Here is a 14,365-nt window from a genome sequence, read left to right on the forward strand (position 1 = left end):
CTGGGAGTTTAGGAAAGGTGCTATTTTGACCACGCATGTGACTCCGTTTGGGTCTACACTTATGGACAACCACATGGCTTTCGGTTGGTAGAAGAAGTAGCCTATGAACTCTCAAATGGAGGTACCACCTTAAGAATGAATAGTGCTTCTCATTCCCGAGGTTGGGAAGTTAGGCGGTCGGTCCACTGAAGGTTAAAATAAAGCATCTCAATGTCTATGTAAAGTTCTAGAAATATTTTTATTTTATTCTGAAAAGTTTTGCTTTTAATAACATCGTCAGCATAAATCATTGCCTCACAGGGTTTTAAGCAAGTTCTGATTTAGGAAGAGAAAGCACAGGGTGTTCTGTGAGTATTAAATAAGATGACTAGGGCTTCCCTGGTGGCGCAGTGGTTAAGAATCCGTCTGCCAATGCAGGGGACATGGGTTCGATCCGTGGTCCGGGAAGATCCCACATGCCGCGGAGCAACTAAGCCCGTGCGCCACAACTACTGAGCCTGCGCTCTAGGGCCCATGAGCCACAACTACTGAAGCCCGGGCACCTAGAGCCCATGCTCCGCAACAAGAAGCCACTGAAATGAGAAGCCTGCGCACCGCAACAAAGAGTAGCCCCCGCTCACCGCAACTAGAGAAAGCCCACGCGCAGCAACGAAGACCCAAAGCAGCCAAAAACAAATAAATAAAAATTAAAAAAAAAAAAGATGACTAACGCCACACAAAGCCAAGAATACAGCAGGTGCTTAATACATGTGCTTTCCTCCCTCTCTCCTCCCCTATCTGTGCTGTTTCTGATGGTCCCCATCCAAACTGTTGTTTCTGCATAATGTGGAAGTTAGGATGTAAATATTATTATGTTTTAATAAGTCATCATTTATTTAAGACCAGTGATTCTCAACTGGGGAATGATTTTGCCCTTCATGGGACATTTGTCAAAGTCTGGAGACATTTTTGATTATCACAATCACAGAGTGGAGGAATGCTAACTCCTCAAAACAAAGAACTCTACAGCCCCAGATGCCAGCGATCTGTACTTTACACTGGTGTTTACAGTTTGCTTCTTCACTGGACTCTAAGTAAAAGAAGATTGAGAAGGATGTGACAGGCTGAGGACCCAGGTTGGGAGAAGTTTGTGGACCCACCTATGGTAGAAGCACACTGTGGATGGTTTCCAACTTACAAACAAGTGCTTTATTAGATACTCATTTCTAAGTTAGTAGTTTAGACTCTTAAAAAACAAAACAAACAATGTGGCAGAGGCATGGAGAAGTCCAGCTCCGGATGGGAGGGGAGGAGGATGAGACATGACTCTGGCAGGCTGGCAGACACCAGGGTGGGAGCTCGTCAAACCACGCCAAGTGGCTTGAGTTTTATCCCAAGAGCTGTGGAGAGCTGTACGTACGGGCCCTCATGCTCTTTTCTGTACACTATCCACAGCCTGTACATAATTTTACTATTACTTGTGTCTCTCTGTATCATATGTATTGGTAACTTGGTTTCCTGAACTGGGCCTCTTCATCTTGCTTTTGTATAGCACAGAGGTTTATCAGCAAGTATTTATCTCAAAATAGTTATTTCTCCACTTTGGAACAGGTAGTTTTCCCAAACACTTGTTTCAGTTGCAGTCATTTAGAGCTTGAAATGCATTGTCCCCGCTTCATAAACAATGGGTTTTCAGGCTGGTGTGGAAACCTTCCAGAACTCACAGTGTTCCTGAGCTGTCATGCTTAGTAGTTCAGAATGGGGAATTCCCACAAAAGGGCAAAGAGGAGAGAATTTCCGTTGCCTTTCTTCGTTGAAAGAGGACTCTTGGCAAATGTGATCTTTACCCTTTTCCTCCTAACCTGATGTGTAACTCTCCCTCACCTTCTACTGCACATTTCTCTTGCAGCTCCCAGCCAGGAGGCACTAAGAAGACCATGTGGTCAGGGGCCCCATGAGGTGGGTTGGGGGCTGGGGATCTCTTGTCTTACTGGCCTCTGGAGAGTCTGACATGGCAGGTCATGGAGGGACCACCCCCTTGCTTGTTGTCAACTTACTATTTCCCTTTGGTCTTTCTAGGATTGCTTTGCATTTCATTTCTTTCTAAGAAATAGCTCTTTCTTTTCTCTTTTAAACTCTTACCAAAAAGGAAAAAATTTGCATTGGTTTACCTCAGTGGATATTTTTTCTGAGAATATTCAGTCTAGTTGTTGGGTCATTCTTTCACTCCCAATGCTTTTTACTTCCACTTAGGATACTTTAAGATGACTTCTTAGATTCTACAGTCTACAAAAACAGAATATTCGATCTGAGGTTACATTCCTCAAACTTGAATCACACATCCTCTTGGAGGAAGTGATCTTTGTAAGTGATATAGTTTTATCTTAACCATAGGAAACCATGCTAACAAAAATATAGCATGTTTCAAGTTGAAGACATAAAGTAATATGGCAAAATCTATTATAACAAGTATCAAACAATTCTGTGCAATTTTGTTCCAGCCATCTTTGTTCTGATAAGGCTGTCATCTTCTTAAGGCATGCAACCGTTTTTGTTTTTGTTTTGATCTGAAGTACCTCGCATACAGGAAGAGTCCATGTTTGTGGTGTGTGGTGCTAGCCCATAGTTACCGTCAGTGTCTGTGAGAAGAGGTGGAATGAAGCAATGAGTAAAAAACAAAGCATGGGCATAATTATTAATCACTGAGAGCACATGTGATTAATGCCATCATTTTTACTTTCCCACCAATAAAAAATTTGCAATAATATATAGGTCTGTGGATATTGGAAGAGCAAGTTTTAACTTTTGTTTTTCAACATTATTTTTTATCGTACTAAAGGTTAATTAAATAATTATTTCTCAGTTTCTTTATTGCTCAGAACTTTTACAAGTAATTTAAAAGATCATCATTTTACCCTCAGTTACTGCAGTTTTAATCCAGTTCAGAGTTGTGAAATTGTTTCCTCTTGTGTTTCCTTTCCAGAAAGCACGAGGTCATTCTCTTCTTTCAGCCGGTGAGTGCAACTTCAGAGCTGGGAGAGAGTGATTGCAAGGTATTCAATTATCTGGTTTATTCTACATTGTCCATCCACGCTTGCTTTCAGTTTAACTTTCTACAGGCATCAAGGGTATATCTGGTGACTCTGAGCTGTGGGACTGCGGACACACAGCTTTGAAGCTGAAAAATCTCAAGGGTATTAGCTAATCCAGTTTTGAATTTAGCACCATGGGGCTTCTGCCATAGCCACCGAGATGCCACTGGCCACGCTTCCTACAGGATGGTGTTTCCCTTTGGTCAGTGACGGGCGGTGAGCCTGCCTCTACCTTGTAATGCCTATGTGAAGTTAGGCAAAATGCCTACCCTCCCTCAAGCTCTTTCCTCATCTTCGAAATGGAGACTCTAATTGGACAGCCTGATGGGTTTCCAGTTCACCGTCACCGCCACCACCACCAAAAAATATATGAGGCTGCATTCTACCGTTATTGTTATTAGTGGTATTAGTAATCTCGTTTAGTGCTGATAATAAAGTTATATAAAAATTCTTTAATGACTTTAGGTCATCTTTGAACAGAGCCGAAGCCAGAAAAACAAATCAGCCAACCTAAACAAATGACAAATTAACACAAAGACATTCTTTATTTGACGTTAGCAATTAATTTGCTACATGGTTATCCATTTTTCTAATTAATCCTGGACAATTTGAAGTGCTGTGCCCACCCATTTAAAAGATTTGCCAACCTCAAGCACTGTGACCTGACTGACCTCTATCCCTTATACCTCATTATCTAGTTTCTCTTATGGGCCGGAAAGGAAGGAGTACATCTGGCCTGAATGTCCCTCATCTCTTCACAGAAGGAATCTTGTAAAATAGGCCACTGTCTTTCAATCAAATCTTTCCTTTAACTTGTTGAGAATTCTTTCTTTTGCCAGAGAAAGCCTTTCCTCTTAGGAGAGCAAGGAGCTATTTCAGGGTCATTTGGGTTCCCCTCAGAAGTCTTTCTAAATATAACCGCAGATCCTAGAAAACAGCCTGCTTTTTGTTAGTTAACTTCAACTTAAGAGCCAGTGCATTAAGAGCTTTGATTATCCACACTCCAAAAATGCCTTCCTCTGATCTCCCATCATGTGACAAGAATCTCGATTCTTGTCGAATCTCAGGGATTAAACATTGTTTTCTCTAATGGACTTCCATTTCCATGGGAGCTGCTCGCCTTACACATTTTATTTGTGGGCCTGAAACATAGAGCATTTTCTAGTTAAGGGGCATTAAGATTTAACTCAAGAATCTATATATTGGCTTGGCCCAAAATTTCGTTTGGGTTTTCTGTACCATCTTCCGGAAAATTATGGGAAAACCCGAACGAACTTTTGGGCCAACCCAGTATTTCAGAATAGGGCTCAAATGTTTCTGTAGTGGAATCACACAGTCTTCTCAAGTTTCTAGAAAGCATTGCATTATGTGCTTTTTTTGTATGTGGCAGATTGCTTCAATCTTACTATGAGGATCTTTTTCTGCCTTTAAAAAGAAATTTCACCTGGGATTTGCAGTCTGCTCTCTGCCAAATCCCTGACCCCAGCATTCAGTTATCTTAATTTGTATACCCCAAGCAGCTCTCAAAATTAATCTGTTTTCAGTGAAACCTTCTTCCCCAGCCCCCTCTCTTGTCTTCTACTCACAACTGATTCCTTCTCCTGGAATCAATATTTTAATTAAAGACATCCACTGTTGACATCGTAACTCAAGCCAGAAATCTCCATCCTGACATTGCTTCACCCTTTGCATTCAGTTCACACTGGATTCTGGATTTAAGATAACGTATGAAATTCCCCAAACAGTGACTGGCGGTTGGTGAGGTCAAATATTAATTGCCAGCTGTCACAGATGTTAATTGTAAATATCTTTCCCATCTTCCTCTCCTCTGTCTCCCATGTCACTACCTTAGTTCTGGTCCTCATCAGCTCTGTGCCAGTCTGTTGCTGGAGCTAACTAGTATAGCTCTCTTCCAACAGACTGTCTCCACTCTAGGTACCCTGCTCCCCAGTTTATAATGTGATTTCCCACTCAGTGACTCCTATGGGCCCTTGTAACCTTGAGAATAGACCCAAACACTTTGCTGTGGACCTCCACGATCAGCCCTGTGCGCCCCTCCAGCGCACTGCCTCCCTTCCCCTGCTTCGCCATTTATGCTTCCTTAGGACTGAATTTCTTGGGATGTTCTAACACATCGTGTTTTCTCAGGCACCCATGCCTCTGCACGTGCTGTTCTGACTTCCGAGAATGCCCTTTGCTCAATTTTTCTTGATATATTCCAGTACATCCTTCAAGGTCCACCTCAATTTCCATCTCCTCTGAGAAACCCTCCCTGATTCCCCCATGTGTACTGGGCTCCCACGGTTCTTCAGTTGTATCTCTGATCATGCTATATTTAACTTTCCACTTATACATCTGACCCTCCCTCCTGTGGACACTAAGCTTGAGGGTAAGATTCAGATCTTATTATTTTTGTATCTACAACATCTAATAGATGCCTTGCACATAGTAACACACAGTGGATGCTCTAATTTCTTTAAGTGAGTGGATCTCTGACACTGTAATAAAAAGGAAGATGGTATTTGTAAAAAGTAATCTCATGGTGTGCTTATTCCCTAAGTACAAGCATTTTTCTCAACAATAATGTTTTGCATTTCTATTTTGCTTTTAGTATCCATGCATTAAGGAAGAGCTGCCAAAACCAATTTACAGGGCCTTTCCCTCTTCTACTGCTGTCAGTACTAAAATGATGGCTATATATTTTTGGAACTTATAACTGTGTATCATTTCCATCTAGGAAGTAGATTTATCAATATCCTCATCAGTTTGGGTGATGATAGTAGTTACTTGTATGATGTTTGAAATTGGGCTTCAAAATTTAAATTACCCCAACCCATTTTCAGGCTTCTCATGTGCCCGTGTCTTGAAAGGGTGATTCAGATTTCCAGAGTTGTTCTTTCCACTTATCAGAAGGACAAGCAATGAGAACAGCATCAATAACCATCTGCTGGGACAGGAGCCCTCATCCAAAGCAACAAGGCCACAGTTAACACAATTAGCAATGAACTGCATTTTGAAGAGCTAGGGAAACATAATGGGATTCATTTTTAATTCCAACCAATTCTGAGCAAGAAAGCAAAAGCCTTGGCTCTCTGGAGTGGCTTTGTCATCAAAGGTTACCGCAGGCCTGTCAGAACTTTTAACGGCTGTCTCCACTGTGAAAACAGACTTAGGTTGTAAGGTGATTGCAGAACTGATGAAATGATGACTTTAGCCAGCTTTTGTCTCTCATATGAACTTTGGCTCGCAAAGATGAGGTTAATTTCCACGTACGCTGTTTGCTTTATTTTTTAAGTCAATCTTAATAGCAATCTGCCTGTGCCCTGAAAAAATGTCCAAGAGCAGTAAGAAAGAGTTGATATAAATATGTGTAACGGTGTATATCTTAGCTATCTCTAGGCCAGTAGTCAACAAAATACTTCGCAATCAACCTAATTAATCCTTTATTTTTCTTTTTTGCTATCCTGCCATGCATTTACTGTGTGTATTTTCTGAATTATAAAAGCAATATACATATTCACTACAGTACACTGGAAAATACAGAACTCCCAAGGAAGAAAAAAAGCTTCCCTATGAGGCCATTATCCCAAAAGAACCATTGTCAGCTTCTTGGTTGATATTAGGCTTAGAGAGTTTCCTCCAAGCAAGCGTACATACTTTTCAAATTCTTATTATGAAAAATTTTTCATACACGAGAGAATGAATAATACAGTGAGTTCTCATATACTCACTACGTAAATTCACAAATTACCAAGATTTTGCCATCATTGGTTTGTCCATCTCTTTTTTCTCTTTCCCTTCCTCTTTTCTTTTGGAAGTATCAGCTAACTACTTTGTAAGGGAAAGGGGAATCCTGATATATTGAGGCCTGCGGAAGGCAAATATTCGCCTGCCAATTTCATACACCTTCACCCACCTTTTACTTAGGAAGCAAAAAGTATGGTTTTACATTTAGTATTATACTTGGGGGAATAAGTAGCCTTAAAGCTGAGGTCTATCACATGCTAGATGGGTATTGATTTTTCCTCTTAAATCAATGTTTCCCTAGAGCATAGTTTTATTTATTCATAAAGCCAAGATGATGTCTGACAGGAGTTATGGCAGTGTAAATCTGTGATGCAGGCATAATACGAAGAGCTTTTGTAAGACTCAAAAATCAATGATGCTAGAGGGTTACTTAATAAGCTTGAGAAAGTGCATTTGCTGTGCTTCCAAATGTAAAGGGAGAATTTCAGCCTGTAGTTAAGTTTCATTCCTCTGTTTTCTAGGCCACCTTTCAAATGGACCTAAATGAAGTACAGTTGACCCTTGAATAACACAGGTTTGAACTGTGCAGGTTCACTTATACATGGTTTTTTTCCAATAGTAAATTCTATATATAGTACTAAATGATCCATGGTTGGTTGAATCCACGGAAGCAGAACTGTGGGTACGGAGCAACCGTGGTTACAGAGGGCCCACTGTAAATTATACGCAGAGTTTTGACTGCATGGAGGGCTGGTAGCCCTGGCCCACGTTGTCCAAGGGTCAATTGTATAGCATCAGACTGGATAGAACCAAGCTTCAGCAATGATCCCTTCTTGACACCGAATCTGTCAACTTACTCTCAAAAGCTATGCTGGCCCTGTTGATCATAACACTGTAATTTTGCCTCATGGTGCACAATATATACATTCTAAAAGTATTCACTTTTTGTCAATATATGTGTGTGTGTTTTCTGTTTTCTTTTAAAAGTTCTTAACATATGAAAATTACTATTAGAATTTTTTAACTTAAAGAAAATATGTCCCAGATACTTTCCCCAACCATAACTGATTTTTCTAGTGGTTAAAAATGCATCTAATGGCTAGAATGTCACCATCTGGAATTTTAAATATCAGTTTTCTATTAGCTATATGATCTTAGCAAGGTAGAATTTGGTTGGGGAGTCAGATGATCTAGACACTAGTTTCATTATTTACTCCTGGCTTCTGTGTGACCCAAGGTGGGTTCCTGAACTCACAGAAACTCCTGTTTTTGTTTATATCGTTTTGATTTTTTCATTTAAATAAAGGTGAGTGAGAGTGTGTGAAATTGGCAAGCATTCACCTGACTTCCATAGTTTTCTGTATATCAGGACTCTTTTTTTTTCCTTTTGAAAATAACTAGTTGATATAAAAAAAAAAAAAGAGGGAAGGAGGAAATGAAAGAGCAAAAAAGGGGGCAGATGAAGTGAGGATTATTGCTTCATGAAGAACAAGTTTCTTCCAGTTTTTTTTTTTAATATTTATTTATTTGTTTGGTTGCGCCGGGTCTTAGTTGCGGCAGGTGGGCTCGTTAGTTGCGGCACTCGGGCTCCTCAGCCGTGGGCCACAAACTTTTAGTTGCGGCATGCATGTGGGATCTAGTTCCCTGACCAGGAATCGAACCCGGGCCCCCTCCACTGGGAGCGCAGAGTCTTAACCACTGTGCCACCAGGGAAGTCCCTCTTCCAGTTTTAAAGGTCCACGATTTTCTGTGAAAAGAAACGATTTCAGACGATTAGCTCAGCTACCAGGAGCCACAATTTCTACCAGCTACCAGTTTCACAATTTCCTTAGAAACTTCGGAGCCATCGAGGACACACCTTGAGTTTAGCGTCCGGGATCTCCAGCACCTGCTACACAGAGCAGCTGGGGGTTCCGGCCAGGCCTGTGGCTCCCTGGGGACCCCAGTCCCTCACCAGAGGTTTGGGAGGAGACACTACAATACTGTCCCTTTGGGTCGCAGCTGTTTCCCCTCTCAGGGCAGCAGCGATGAGAACCTTGTCAGAGGAGGGTTGTAGGAACTTGAAGAGAAGGATAAGCTGCCGTTCCCCGAGGCAGCTGTTCACTGCTGGTCGCACTTGCCTCCCTTTTCCTCACAGTTGCAGACATTGCAGCAACCTGGTGGCATGTCAGTGTTTCAGGGGTCTCCCATTAAGCCCCAGGAACACTGCTGTTCATTTCATGAATGGATGTCTTATTTGGCAAAAATGAGACGATTCTAAGTGTGGCTTCTTGGAGCCGTGGGCTGAGGTTTCGGCTTCAGCAGAAACCTGAGTTGCCTGGCGTGCGAGGTACACCAGAGGAGCTGTCTGAAGGGGACTTGGCTGTTTAGACTCTAACCATTATGTTAAGGTTATCTGTTATGTTTCCTAAACAGCTTTAGCTGCATCCTTCAAAGTCTTCTTAACATTCCTCCCATATGCTTGGCTTTATATTCTTTAATACTACCTTTTTGTTCTATCTTTTTAAATGATTTAATTATGCACCGCTCTAGGAAGCTGATTAGGAAAGGAGAATGTTCCTTGACCCTGTGTTTGGTTCCTTTAGAGGCCCCCGTTGGCTCACCAAATCAACCCTGGTCATCATTGATGTGACCTGTGTCACAACTAGACGGCCCTACATCCAAATAGTTACCACTTGATAATTTTGAATGGTGAACTTCTGAGATCAACCATAGTTTCTCCTAATTTTGCTATGTCACTGGATTGTGTTGTGGCCCTTCCTTCTCTGGGTGTCCCTCACTCATCTCTGCAGGCTTGGGGCAAACTCTTCTGATGGCTGCCTCTGATGGTTTTAACTATGAAGAATCACAAAATGGTGGGGAAAAATAAATAAATAAGACTTTTCCTATAACATCATGTAGGGGAAGAACCAACAAGTTGAGGATTCTGTGAAAATGAGTACTATTTCCCATGGGACAGCCAGAAGATGTAGAAACTCAGAAGTGGCAAACAAAGGTTTGCCATTTCATGACCATGATCATCTGCCATTGCCCGGCAAATGCCCCAAAGCACAAAGGTGTGCTGTCCAATATTAGTGTCTAAAATTTATTTTTCCACATTTGAATACATGTAGTTTACAAAATGTGTATATACAGTTACAGGTATTGTTAGGCAATACAGGTACATTTGCAGAGGATAAGGGAAGTTTACTTTTTAGTTGAGTGTATTCTTGAGCGTCTGCTAAAGAAAGATCTTCTGTTTACTTTTACTGGAGACAAGTTTGCCTCCCGGGTGTATAAGAGTGTGGTGTGGACTGCAAATAGTAACTCAGAATCGCAGCAAACTGGTGACCATGGGATGAGGCATGCTTTTATAGCCACCTGAGGCGCTGTTAGCTGAACTGTTGTGAGCGACAGAATTGAATTACTGTTGACTGATTTCGAATTGCTTTGTTTTATTATCCCTTTATATAATCTAATAAATATTCTGATATTTGAAAATGTGCCTCAAACACACATAGAAAAGTGGTGAAAGCTCCTGAATTTTGAGACTGGATCACAGCTCTCCGATTTGCCGTCTAACACCCTTTTCCCATCAAAGATGGTTTTTATAGGTTGAAAGAACAGAGGATGGTTCCTTCTTGTCATTGCCACCTGAATTGAAGTGTTCCCTCCTCAAAAAGGGCTTCCCCAGGCGGCCATGGCTCAGGAATCCCTCACAACACTCTATCACTCCTTTCTCCTTTACCTTTTTAATTTACTTTCCCTATCTGATACCCTAGTGTGAATTGGTCTTTCATCAGTCTTCACCAACAGGGAGGTCAGCTGAGACTTCATCTGTTTCATTCACCTTGTATCCTCAGTGCCTAGAGCAGTGCCTAGCCTTGAAGAAGCACTCGAAGTTTCTTCCCACTTGCCTGCTTTCTTCCGTGGATCTTCCCCTCTTCCCATCTCTGAGGCTGTTTCATCATCACTGCCTGGAATCAGGCCCTCCTGTCTCCTCCCCTTGCTATGGGGTCCATGGGCACTTTACACTCTGAATTTCTGTCATTAACCAGCGGTTCCTTCCTGGTGGTGGCACCCGATTGGCAGGCACGACGATAACACGTCGACTGTTACTGTGATAGGCATTTGAGGCAAGTGGCTCCTATCAAATTTTCCAACCACGAGATAGCTATATATAAAATAGATAAACAGCAAGGACTTACTGTATAGCACAGGAAACTATATTCAGTATCTCATAATAACCTATAGCAGAAAAGAATCTGAAAAAGAATATATATATATGTATAACTGAATCACTTTGCTGTACACCTGAACCTAACACAACACTGTAAATAAACTATACTCCAATTAAGTAAAAAATTCCAATGGTGGAGGGGACGAGGAGCTTCCAGGTTGAGCTGAAAAGCTCTTAGGTGCAGGATTCTTGAAGACCTCACCTAACATATCTTTTCATCTGGCTGTTAATATGTATCCTTTATCATATCCTTTAACATATCTTTTAATAAATTGGTAAATATAAAAAAAAAAAAAGATTCTGAAAAAGAAACAGATACAAGTTTTAAGACTTACCTATACACTGGTATTAACACTTAAGGGTCAATTGGATAGAATGTTCTGCTTTGATGGTAGACTCAAGGAATGGCCTGTTGTGGCTTCCGTTTTTTAAGGAGCTATAAAATTCCTTCAGTTTACCACTGTGAATACCTCTTTCAGAAGGAAGACTTTCTTTTTTCAGAAACACTGTACCTCTCATTTCCCAACTCCAGCCCAGAGGCCTGAGAGTCTGATCTTGTTATGTCTGGGAATATGGTTACTAGATTTTCTACTAATGGCTATATTTTACATGATAATGAATCAGTCTGTTCTACAAGTCTGCTTCATTTATGCAAAACAGATATAAATTGAAACGAGTATGAATCATACTATTCTTTCAGGGAGCAGAGAAGCTGCTGTAGAGCCTGAATACAATTTTATGGGCCCTCATGTCAAGTTAACCAAAGAAATGTTGGTTCTGTGGTCATCAAAGATAAGTTTATTGGACAGTTTCAGGGAAACAGAAAACAGCTTTTGAATTCCAGGCCTTTGTTACTTACTTCCTAATTTACGAAGGTCAACTCATTTTCGACTGTCTTTTATACTTTGAAGTAATAACCTCTTGTACATTAGTGGCCTGAAAGCATTAATGACATTACTGCCCACTGATTTTCAATAATATGGAAAAGGTATTCCAAATTGGTTCTGGCTATCAACAAGGAAAAAGGCAGAAAATTAAATTAGCAGGAGGATATAGCAAAAAGCCTTTTGTAATGCTATAGAGTCTCTCAAAATCTAATCCTTGAGAGAAATTTTTTTTGTTCTGGAAAGAATAGGTTTCTCTCCCAAGAGATGCTAAAAGAACATTCATTTATAAGAGATGGATTATAGCCTATGAATGGAATAGTGGGAATTCTCAATTCTTACTTTAATTTTGCTATCAATTTGCTGTGATTTACCTAAAAAAAAAAAAAAAAAAATCAACCTGTAAGAAAAACATTCTGATACTGCTGTGTCCTTTGACCTGTTAAATAGAGTTAACTCTACAGATTAATTTGAAGATAAAGTCCATGGAATTCTGAATTTCTATTTTTTTCAGAGTTCCATGTTTTCAAATTTCATGTCATACTACTTTGCCTTACATATGTTCTTCCTGGGTGAGCTCATCCATTCCGAGGATTTTATTTGTCATCGAACTCAGGGCTTGGCAAACTATGACCTGTAGCCAAATACATTCTGGCACCTGTTTTTATGAATAGTTTTATTGGAACATAGGCACACTCATTCTATGCTATCTTGTGACTGCTTTTCTGCTGCAATGGCAGAAGTGAGTAGCTGGGATAGATCGTCAGGCCTGCAAAGCCTAAAATATTTATTATCTGACCTGTTACAGAAAACGTTTGCATATCCTGATCTTGCTCACTACTTTCAGCCTTTCTCCTAAGATCTTAATTCCTAAGTGTAACTGCCCACCAGATTTCCTTGCCTCCATGACCCACATCCACCTTAAAATTGACATTTACCAAACTAAATTCTTTCTATGTTTATTTTCCACCCTCATCAATTCCTCCTTCTAGTTTCCTATCCCAGTTAATGGCACCACCATATGCCCAAGGTGCTTCCCTCCTTTATATTTCTCATGCCTGATCTATCACCAAGGCCCGTCCATCAACCATCCAAAATTACATGAATGCCTTGAAGACAGTGATCTAGGTAGGCTTTTAAGTAACCAGTACTTTATCATTTCTTGTATCCTCAAGCCCCAACTACATCCGATCAGAAATTCCTTTTAACAGTCCCTTAGAAGTTGCCATAAGGTATATTCAGTGAGAAATAACTATTAGTATGTCTTCATCAAATAAGCCATGGAGACATTGGTCCACGTCTTAACTTCAGATACTGCCTCACAAGTAAGAATTTAGGAATGCTAGGAAGTCAGAATACTGTAAAATTTGTGCTTTTTTATTAAAATACACTGAAAGAGCATGACTATTTGATTTATTGAGTTGTCATTTTAAAACTATTCATCATCGATGTTTTAAAATTAAATCTCTGTTCTGTATGCAGGGCCTCATTGGCCAGGGCATGAGGTGCTAAAACTCCAACATTAGATTATCATTTCTTCTGGTTCAGCCAAAGAACATGTTCAGATTACAAATGGATTTCCATCCTTTTCAGTATTACTTGAATATTATTGTAAAGCTCATGATATTATTAACTCTGCATCATCTTTTATGAATTTAAAGTTATGCTATAATAACTGACGAAAAGCAGAGTAAAAATAAATAAACCTTGAAATACAAAAGGATTAGTGGGGATAATAAATATCCACTCAGTGTCTTAGCATTTTTGATCTTGGCATTTGTTTTATCCAGTAAATATTTTCATAGTACTTTAAGTTTCTCTCTTTGAAAAATTATGCAGGAGCAGCCTTTGTTTTCAAGGTCAACAGAGATGTTTATAGCATTTAAGTCAAAAGCAGAGGTCATAAATTAATTCACATCCTCTGAGCAAAGACATTAGCCTTTGTGTAGCATAAGGATTTGGGCTTGTTTACACAAAATAATCCCAAGAATAATAGTTCCCCATGCTCAACAGGGATCTTAAAGATTAATATTTTTCTTTGGTTAATGATTATGGAATACATTAATAAGCTTCTCTAAATGCTTCCTACAATTTTAATTGTCTGTAGACTTTCAAAGCTGTATTTTGATCAGACATGTAAAGAAATGATGTAGCTCAATTACTGCCAAATTAAGGATGATTTTACATTATGATTTGGAAAAAAATGCCATCCACATCAGACTTCAAAGTAGCTGAAATACTTAGAGAAAAAAAGTAAGTGGTTAAGGACATCAAGCTAAAATATTGTCCCAGTGCCCTGTTGGCCATGTCACCTCTTGCAACGGAGATAGCTGCTGCTGCCACTGTTACTATGTCACTGGTCCATCTGTTGGTGGTACTGGTGCCCTCAGCAGACCTCCCACCTAAGCTGGAGGCTGGCACATAAAGTCTGACTACACAGCCTC

The 14,365-nt window shown here is 40.2% G+C and overlaps 1 protein-coding gene across 9 annotated transcripts in view; it reads left to right on the top strand.

Annotated features, from left to right (window-relative positions):
• The window catches only part of PAG1 (phosphoprotein membrane anchor with glycosphingolipid microdomains 1), a 141,753-nt gene that overhangs the window by 41,414 nt on the left and 85,974 nt on the right, over nucleotides 1-14,365 (top strand). For 3 of the 9 annotated variants that reach the window (XR_014236378.1, XR_014236379.1, XM_082363510.1), the window contains exon 1: nucleotides 2,966-2,993. The gene's annotated coding sequence lies outside the window, so the exon portion shown is untranslated. Of the gene's footprint in view, nucleotides 1-2,957; nucleotides 3,033-14,365 lie in introns of those variants that run through there. The other 6 variants (XM_082363511.1, XM_082363513.1, XM_082363512.1 and 3 more) reach the window with 5 other exon arrangements.

Source organism: Balaenoptera borealis (genome assembly GCF_965194805.1).
Source record: "Balaenoptera borealis genome assembly, chromosome: 17".
NCBI classification, from domain to species: domain Eukaryota; kingdom Metazoa; phylum Chordata; class Mammalia; order Artiodactyla; family Balaenopteridae; genus Balaenoptera; species Balaenoptera borealis.